At 38.5% G+C, this 8365-nt stretch overlaps 1 pseudogene; it reads left to right on the top strand.

Annotated features, from left to right (window-relative positions):
* The first annotated feature begins 5760 nt into the window (after positions 1-5760).
* On the top strand, positions 5761-7257 carry LOC149175126 (pectinesterase pseudogene; annotated as a pseudogene).
* The last annotated feature ends 1108 nt before the right edge of the window (positions 7258-8365 follow it).

The following is an 8365-nucleotide window of genomic DNA, read 5'->3' on the forward strand; positions in this document are numbered from 1 at the left end:
TTGTTTTCTTAATATGCTTCTAATAACGGAATTCAAATGATGAGGTCCATATTTACGCGTAAACTGGAAGCAGTTCCGCGTCTTGTGAATTATTGATTACGGTTTCACCAACGTTTTGGAGCCTTATTGAGGAAACTATGAAGGCGGCGGTCAAAATTTTAGTCGGTACGAATCACGACAAGGGCGGTGCTTTCCCGTTTGTAAAGTTGTGGACCAATGTGCCTCCCTTATGAACTGTATTCCGGCGACTTATTCAAACTCCTTTTCATGGACATTTCCAAGTTTGGATTTTGCAAACTCGAAATTTCCAAGTTTGGATTTCAGCTCGAAATTTCCACAGTAGACCCCGCGTTACAAACGTCGGTTATATATGTGTGAGACTGTGAGACAGCAGTCTATGTTGAAAATATAATTCCAACTGCCGCTCATTTAATTCAGCGAAACCGCCATGAGTTTGTCGCATCGCTTTTCACCAAGCGGTGGTATTCTCAGGAAGGGAAGCAATAATGTACGCCAGCTAACACGTGCACAGCAGTTTTGTTAAAACGGTTTTCATTGGAGCATAAAGTTCGACAGAAATGGGCCGCGGGATATTGTTGTCAGCCATCGGATTAGATCTACGATTGTGAACAAGCCTGCAACATGAACTTACGTGGAGTGAAAGTTTTGACATTGACCACCAGTAAAACAATTAATGGAATTAATTGTGTTCCTAGAATGATTGGTAGAGTTTTTAAATTTTAATGTTTTTTTTTATTTTACGGCAGTGTGGCAAGTGAAAATGTGAAGTAATGTTTTTTTGGTGGTCGTATATGTAGTGTTTTTTTATTATTGTTCATTGTAAATGAAAAACTGTAAGCACGCAGCAGCGCGTGACTAGGGAGAAAGGGAATGCGCAGCAGAGAGCGAATGTAATGTATTTTGTTCATTGAAAACATACGCAGCAGCGTAGAAGTGTGAAGGTGCGAGGGTAATTTTTTTTGTTGTTCGTTCGTTGAAAGAACTAGAGGGAGCATGCAAAGCATAAATGAATGGAAAAGTTTTTTTTTTCACATAGCAGCGAATGTAATGCAAGAAATTTTTACACACACAGCAATGTCAAATTTCCAGCTGAGTCAGAGTAAATTTGCAAGGATACGGAGTAATTTTTTTTGTGTGGAACTAAAGTGTTTTTGTGTAAATCCCTCTGTGAAAGGAAGAAGTCTGTAACAGGCAGTCTTTTATTAATGAATACAAAGTGTTTTTATGTGTGTGAAAAACTCAATTCTTCAGAAAACAATTTAACTTCCGTGTGTTAAGATCCTGTGTTAAAACAGAGCATTTTCTCCGTTCTGTTCAAGTTATTTTGTTTTGGAATTAAACAGAAAATTCCCAACATGGTATCAGAGCTTGTCCAGGCTCTTTGAAGGTGTCAAAGAAGCTGAAGGAAGAATTTTTTTGCTGCAGCAGCTTCTCCAGCAGAGTGAAGACTCAGTAAAATCCAAGGTATTTCACAAGCTAGTTTTTTTTGTGTTGTTGTTGAAGACAGTCAGTGATTTTTAAATACACGGTCAAGTATTTTGAAGCATAGCTTAGAGTGCAAAAATGGTTGGCTCCAGCACCAGAATCAGCACCAGCACTAGCATGGGTATCTTTAATACTCAGCTCCCAGAGTTTAATGGAAAAAACTATGACTATTGGGCAATAACCATGAGAGCATTGTTTGCTTCTCAAGATTTATGGGAATTAGTTGAGGATGGTTTTGAAGAACTAGCAGATGAAAATGAGTTTAATAGGTTAACTCAGGCAGAGAAAGATCTGTTGAAGAGCTATAAGAAGAAGGATTCTAAAGCCCTCCTCTTCTTATATCAAGCAGTGCATGAGAGTGTGTTTCCAAGGATAGTAGCAGCTAAGACATCCAAAGAAGCATGGAAAACTCTCAAGATAGCCTATCAAGGCATGGAGAAAGTGAAGACAGCAAAACTACAGTTTCTAAGGAGAGATTTTGAGAATCTATGCATGAAGGAGTCAGACAATATTGACTCATTCTTCACACAAGTGATTGGTCTGGTCACACAGATAAGGTCTCATGGAGAGATTCTTGAAGAAAGGAGGATTGTGGAGAAACTATTGAGGATCCTACCCTCAAAGTTCGATGTGATTGTCACCACTATAGAAAAGACAAAGGATCTCACAAATTTCTCAGTTGATGAACTTCATGCATCACTAATAACACATGAGCGGAGATTGAGTAGAAATGAAAACTCATCTCTAGAGCATGCCTTCAAGACCCAAATGTTCTTTGGAAGAGGAAGAGGTCAAGGCAGAAGAAACAAGAGAGGAAGAGGCAGCAATCCAAATCAGAACCAAGGCCAAGGCTGCTAACAAAGTGGACAACATCATGCTCAAGGACAAAGGTATGAAAAATCCAATGTCAAATGTTACTACTGTAAAAAAATATGGGCATTATGCAAATGAATGTAGGAAGAAGCAGCATGATATGAACAATAGAACTAGTGCAAATTTCACTAGAGAAAATATTAGCCAAAATAATTTGTTTATAGCTTGTAATATGGCTGAAACAAAGAGTGATGATATATGGTTTCTAGACTCCGGTTGTAGCAACCATATGACAGGAAACATAGCCCTGTTTTCTATGTTAGATCAGAATGTGAAGTCACAAGTCACACTAGGGATTGATAACAAAGTTTTTGTTATGGGAAAAGGAGAAGTAAATATCTTAACAAAGAAAGGTGAAAAGAAAACCATAGCAGATGTTTATTATGTTCCTGGAATGAAATGTAACCTCTTAAGTATTGGATAGCTTGTTCAAAATGGTTACAATGTTTTCTTTGTGAATGATGTATGCACCATCATGGATAGAAAACCCAGCAAACGATGTATTGCTGAAGTGAAGATAACAACGAACAGGATGTTCCCTCTCAGGATAAAAGCAGTTTTAAAAGATGAAGTAGAAATTGCAGTAGTGACTCAAGAGGCTTTCCAAAGCGAACCAAAGGATGAAAATTGGTTGTGGCACTTTAGATTTGGACATCTCAAATTTTGAGGTCTTAACTTGTTGAATAGAAAAGGAATGGTAAGAGGATTACCATTGATAGAGAAACCAGACAGCCTTTGTGAAAGTTGTATCTTGGGGAAACAACACAGAGAAAGTTTTCCATCAGGGAAAAGCATAAGGGCAAAAGCACCCTTAGAGATTGTCCACTCAGATTTATGTGGACCGATGCAAACTCCATCATTTGCAGGAAACCACTATATATTCACATTTATTGATGATTTTACTAGAAAAACTTGTGTTTATTTCCTGAAGAACAAGAGTGAAGTGTTTGAAACATTTTGCAATTTCAAGGCACTTGTAGAAAACCAAAGCGGGCTGCATATCAAAGTTCTGAGAACTGACAGAGGAGGTGAGTATATCTCCAAAGAATTTCTACGTTTTTGTAGAGAAAATGGAATTCATAAGCAGTTTACCACTAGGTACACTCCACAGCAAAATGGAGTTGCCAAAAAGGAAGAATAGGACAATCATGGATATGGCGAGGAGCATGTTAAAGGCAAAGCATTTGCCAAATGATTATTGGGTTGATGTTGTACACTGTGCAGCGTACATTTTGAATAGATGTCCTACAAAATCAGTCATGAATAGAGTTCCGAAAGAAGCATGGAGTGGGAGAAAGCAAGGAGTCACCCACATGAAAGTTTTTGGATGTGTGGCTTATGCACACATTCCAGATCAGCTAAGGAAGAAGTTGGACAACAAATGGGAGAAATGTATTTTCATTGGATACAGTGAGGAATCCAAAGCTTATAGGTTGTATAAACCATCCACCAAGAAGCTCATTGTGAGTAGAGATGTTCAGTTCATTGAGGAGGAAGCTTGGGATGGAAGCATAGAGAAAGCAGTGAATGTTAAAACTTCTTTGTCACATGATGAAGATGATGAGGAGATGGCTAAAATATATCCCCAAATAGCAGCACCAACACAAGGACAACAAGGGACACCCTTGAGGAGAAATGAAAGTGCTTCTCCAAGCACACCACAAGGAGGAAATTCAAGTGCTTCTTCAAGCACTTGCACACCAAATGAAAGAGGTAAGAAGTTCAAAAATTTAAGTGATATTTATGAACAAGAGGCAGCAAATGAAGGTATGAATTCTTTGTTTGCATTATATTGTCATGTTGATGATCCTATTCATTTCGAAGAGGCAGAAGCCAAAACAGAGGTGGAAGAAACAGTCCAGCAAATGCTCAAGGAAGAGGCAGAAAATGTGGCAGCTACAGCAGCAACGTGTCAAGCAGTTTGGATGAGAAGAATGTTAAGGAGCTTATGCCAAGAGCAAGTAAAAGGAACTGTGATTTTTTGTGACAATAGCTCAGCTATTGCATTATCCAAGAATTTTGTGTTTCATAAGAGAACGAAACACATTGACACAAAGTTTCACTACATCAGAGAATTGGTAAACAATGGAGAAATTGTTTCACAACATTGCAGAACTCAAGACCAGGTTGCAGACATTCTGACCAAGCCATTGGAACAGAAAAGTTTTGAATTTTTGAGGAAATGTCTGGGTATGACTGATAATCCAGCAGTTGAAATTAAAGGGGAGTGTTGAAAATATAATTCCAACTGCCAAACATTTAATTAAGCAAAAACGCCATGAGTTTATCGCACCGCTTTTCACCAAGTGGTGGTATTCTCTGGAGGGGAAGCGATAATGTATGCCAGCTGACACGTGCACAGAAGTTTTGTTAAAATGGTTTTCATCGGAGCATAAAGTTCGACAGAAATGGGCCGCGCGATATTTTTGTCAACTGTCGGATTAAACAAGCGTGCAACATGAACTTACGTGGAGTGAAAGTTCTGATATTGACCACCAGTAAAACAATTAATGAAATTAATTGTGTTCGTAGAATGATTGGTAAAGTTTTCAAATTTTAATGTTTTTTTATTTTACGACAGTATGGCAAGTGAAAACGTGATGTAATGTTTTTTTTTGGTGGTCGTATATGTAATGTTTTTTTACTATTGTTCATTGTAAATGAAAAATTGTAAGCACGCAGCAGCACGTGAGTAGGTAGAAAGGGAATGCGCAGTAGAGTGCGAATGTAATGTCTTTTGTTCATTGAACATGAATGTGTAATAAAACATACGCAGCAGCGTAGAAGTGTGAAGGTGCGAGGGTAATTTTTTTTGTTGTTCACTCATTGAAAGAACGAGAGGGAGCATGTAGCAGCATAAATGAATGGAAATTTTTTTTTCACATAGCAGTGAATGTAATGTAAGAAATTTTTACACACACAGCAGTGTAAAATTTCCAGCTGAGTCAGAGTAAATTTGCAAGGAGACAGAGTAATTTTTTTTTGTGTGAGAACCAAAGTGTTTTTGTGTAAATCCCTCTGTGAGAGGAAGAAGTATGTAACAGGCAGTCTTTTATTAATGAATACAAAGTGTTTTTATGTGTGTGAAAAACTCAGTTCTTCAGAAAACAATTTAGCTTCTCTGTGTTAAAACAGAGCATTTTCTCTGTTCTGTTCAAGTTATTTTGTTTTCGAATTAAACAGAAAATTCCCTACGGTCTAGCGATTCAGTGAAGTTAAAAATAGACAAGTGCACTCGGCAATGGCATTTAGGTTTAGGCTTACGGCTTTGGTCTTCTTTATCATATGTCTTATGTTGGTTAAAATTGAGAGCAATGAACAGCCGCACTCCATTTCTCTGAAATCTACCTGACGTTGGATCCAAATTTCTGTGTTTCCACCATGTCGAGCCTGTTACCAGGATCGTTGCAAGCAACTTCGGTAGATCTCGCCAGGACGTCTATCAGGCTGAGCATTATCGAAGCACAGAAAGTGTTTAAAATAATTTCTCGTCTAGGATTGGGGGCATTCAAGGGAACACAACTTGATGCTCTTGAAGATTGTATGCAGTTGAACGATATAACGTTGGACCACCTGAGAAAGTCTCAGACAAATGTTGCTGCTGATACTTTGAAATGGAGGCAGGCAGTTGACACTCAAACTTGGCTTAGCGCATCTCTTACTAATCAGGCTACCTACGTAGAAAATCTCCAGGAGGCCAGGGGAACCCTGCAAAACATATTGAGTAAGAGTGAGCTTGGTGTGTCATGAGTTGTGAGAAATTCTTTGGCTCTTGTCAAAAATATGCCTGTCATTAGCAAATATTCCAAGAAGCCTCCTGTGCACAACTGACGCCTGTTCTCCAATCCAACGAGTGTCAATGATAAATTTCTTTCACATGATGGTATCCCTTCATGGTTGTTTGCTTCAGACAGAAGGAGACTTCTTCAGACCTCCGAGGCAACTGACAATGTTGTTACTGTGGCTCAAGACGGCAGTGGTAATTATGCCACAATTACTGACACGCTAAATGATGCTCCAAACAAAAGTTTAGATAGATATGTGATACATATTACAAAGGGAGTCTACCAGGAATACATTGAGGTGCCCAAACACAAGATAAATATTATGCTGGGGGGAGATGGCATAAATGCCACTATGATCACCGGCAATAGAAGCGTTGTGGACGGATGGACTACTTTCCGCTCTGCAACAATCGGTAAGCTGCTTTACTTGTTTCTTTCTGTGATTAATTTGTTATCTTTCTTTTGTCGGTGAAGGCCTGTTCGTACAATTTTGAATTTCAAACTAGTGATGGTTCATTCTAATTTTATTTCCACGAATCTAAATAATTCTTGTCATGTCGCCTTCACACGGAAAATTATTGCTATTACAGCTGTAGTTGGACAAGGATTTCTCGCTCGGGATATCACTTTCGAGAACACAGCGGACCCAGAGAAGCATCAAGCTGTTGCTCTCCAAGTAGGGTCAGATCTATCACCATTCTACCGCTGCGGCTTCAAAGGCTACCAAGATACTCTCTATGCACATTCTCTTCGACAATTCTACAAGGAATGTGAGATTTTCGGCACAATTGATTTTATCTTCGGAAACGCTGCAGCTGTGTTTCAAAACTGCAATCTACTGGTTAGGAAACCTATGGATAATCAAAAGAATTGTTTCACGGCTCAAGGAAGAGATGACCCAAATCAAAACACTGGAATCTCTATTCAAAATTGCACTGTCTCTGCTGCGCCAGATCTCGATCCGTTGAAGAGCTCTTTCCGGACATTCTTGGGAAGGCCATGGAAAAGAATTGTATTGACCACCCCTAACTTGGAATTCCTTATCACTACAAGAAAACTAGATCAAAGAGACACCCATGACAGGGCTCTGTGATCACCACACTTGTGGCCCCTTAGATGGTTATCTTTAACTCCATCCAACGGGCTTGAAGATACCCAAAAAAATATCAAAGATCCCAAGACCACTCCACAATAAATAAAAGAAATGAGGAACAAACACCACTCCAGGGCTTTAACATTCTACGAAATGAGAGAAAAAAATCATGAGAACTGCCAAAGTATTCAAGGAAACTTACCAGAGTTCCCACTGCAGAGTCTTAGATCCAAAATCCTCCTCCCACTGGCATATTCAAGGTGCGACACCTTCGCACAGAGTCCACCCATAGGCAAAGAGAGCTCCAACTTACTAGCTCACGAGGATCCCAGCCTTGGTGTGTTTTCTACAAATATTTCCACATGAAATTCCCAACTTGTAAAATAAATCCTCTATCACTGCAAAACAGAGACGAAAAGGCATGCACAGGTTGGTAACCTATGGAAACTCTTCACTATTTCCACCACCTTCTCATATGCACATACCCTAAACTACAAACAACAGTGTCACGCTCGCCATCCCACACTTACAACAATCTCTTACAATCTTGTAGCTTCACAAATGTTCATACTACATGCTTTCCATATTCCACTTGTATTCCAGTGTGATAGCCGACAAGGCCTAGTCACCGCCCCCCTCCTCCATATAACTGTATTCCTCCACCCCCGTCTGGGGAATATATTTATCGACTATTAAAAAAATAAAGATGTATATGATTTTAAGTGGATTATATATTAATAATAATTATTATTCTCAATTAAAAAAAGGTTGGTTGGTTGATCCAAAAACATTTTAAAAGATAAATTTATTACTTCAATTAATTATTTACAAGAACGGAAGATAAAATATTGTTTAAAATGAACTCTTAAGAAAACAAGATGACATGAAGGCTTTACCATGTGTTATTTCCATACACAGTATAATTGGGTGGAAAAATAAAATATATAATAATATCAAAATGAGAAGGCAAGCAAGATCATTCAACAACAATAGGAGGACCCCAATGCAATGGAAAAAATTTTGTGAAAGAATTATTTGTTATGCTATCATGATTGCTTATATTTATGTAAGAATTCTCAACTCAGACATAAGGTCCTTTTTCAATTAC

The sequence above is a fragment of the Pinus tabuliformis genome, chromosome 4_1 (genome assembly GCF_031772625.1).
Source record: "Pinus tabuliformis cultivar Carrire ecotype Pingquan chromosome 4_1, CPIR1, whole genome shotgun sequence".
Taxonomy (NCBI): Eukaryota; Viridiplantae; Streptophyta; class Pinopsida; order Pinales; family Pinaceae; genus Pinus; species Pinus tabuliformis.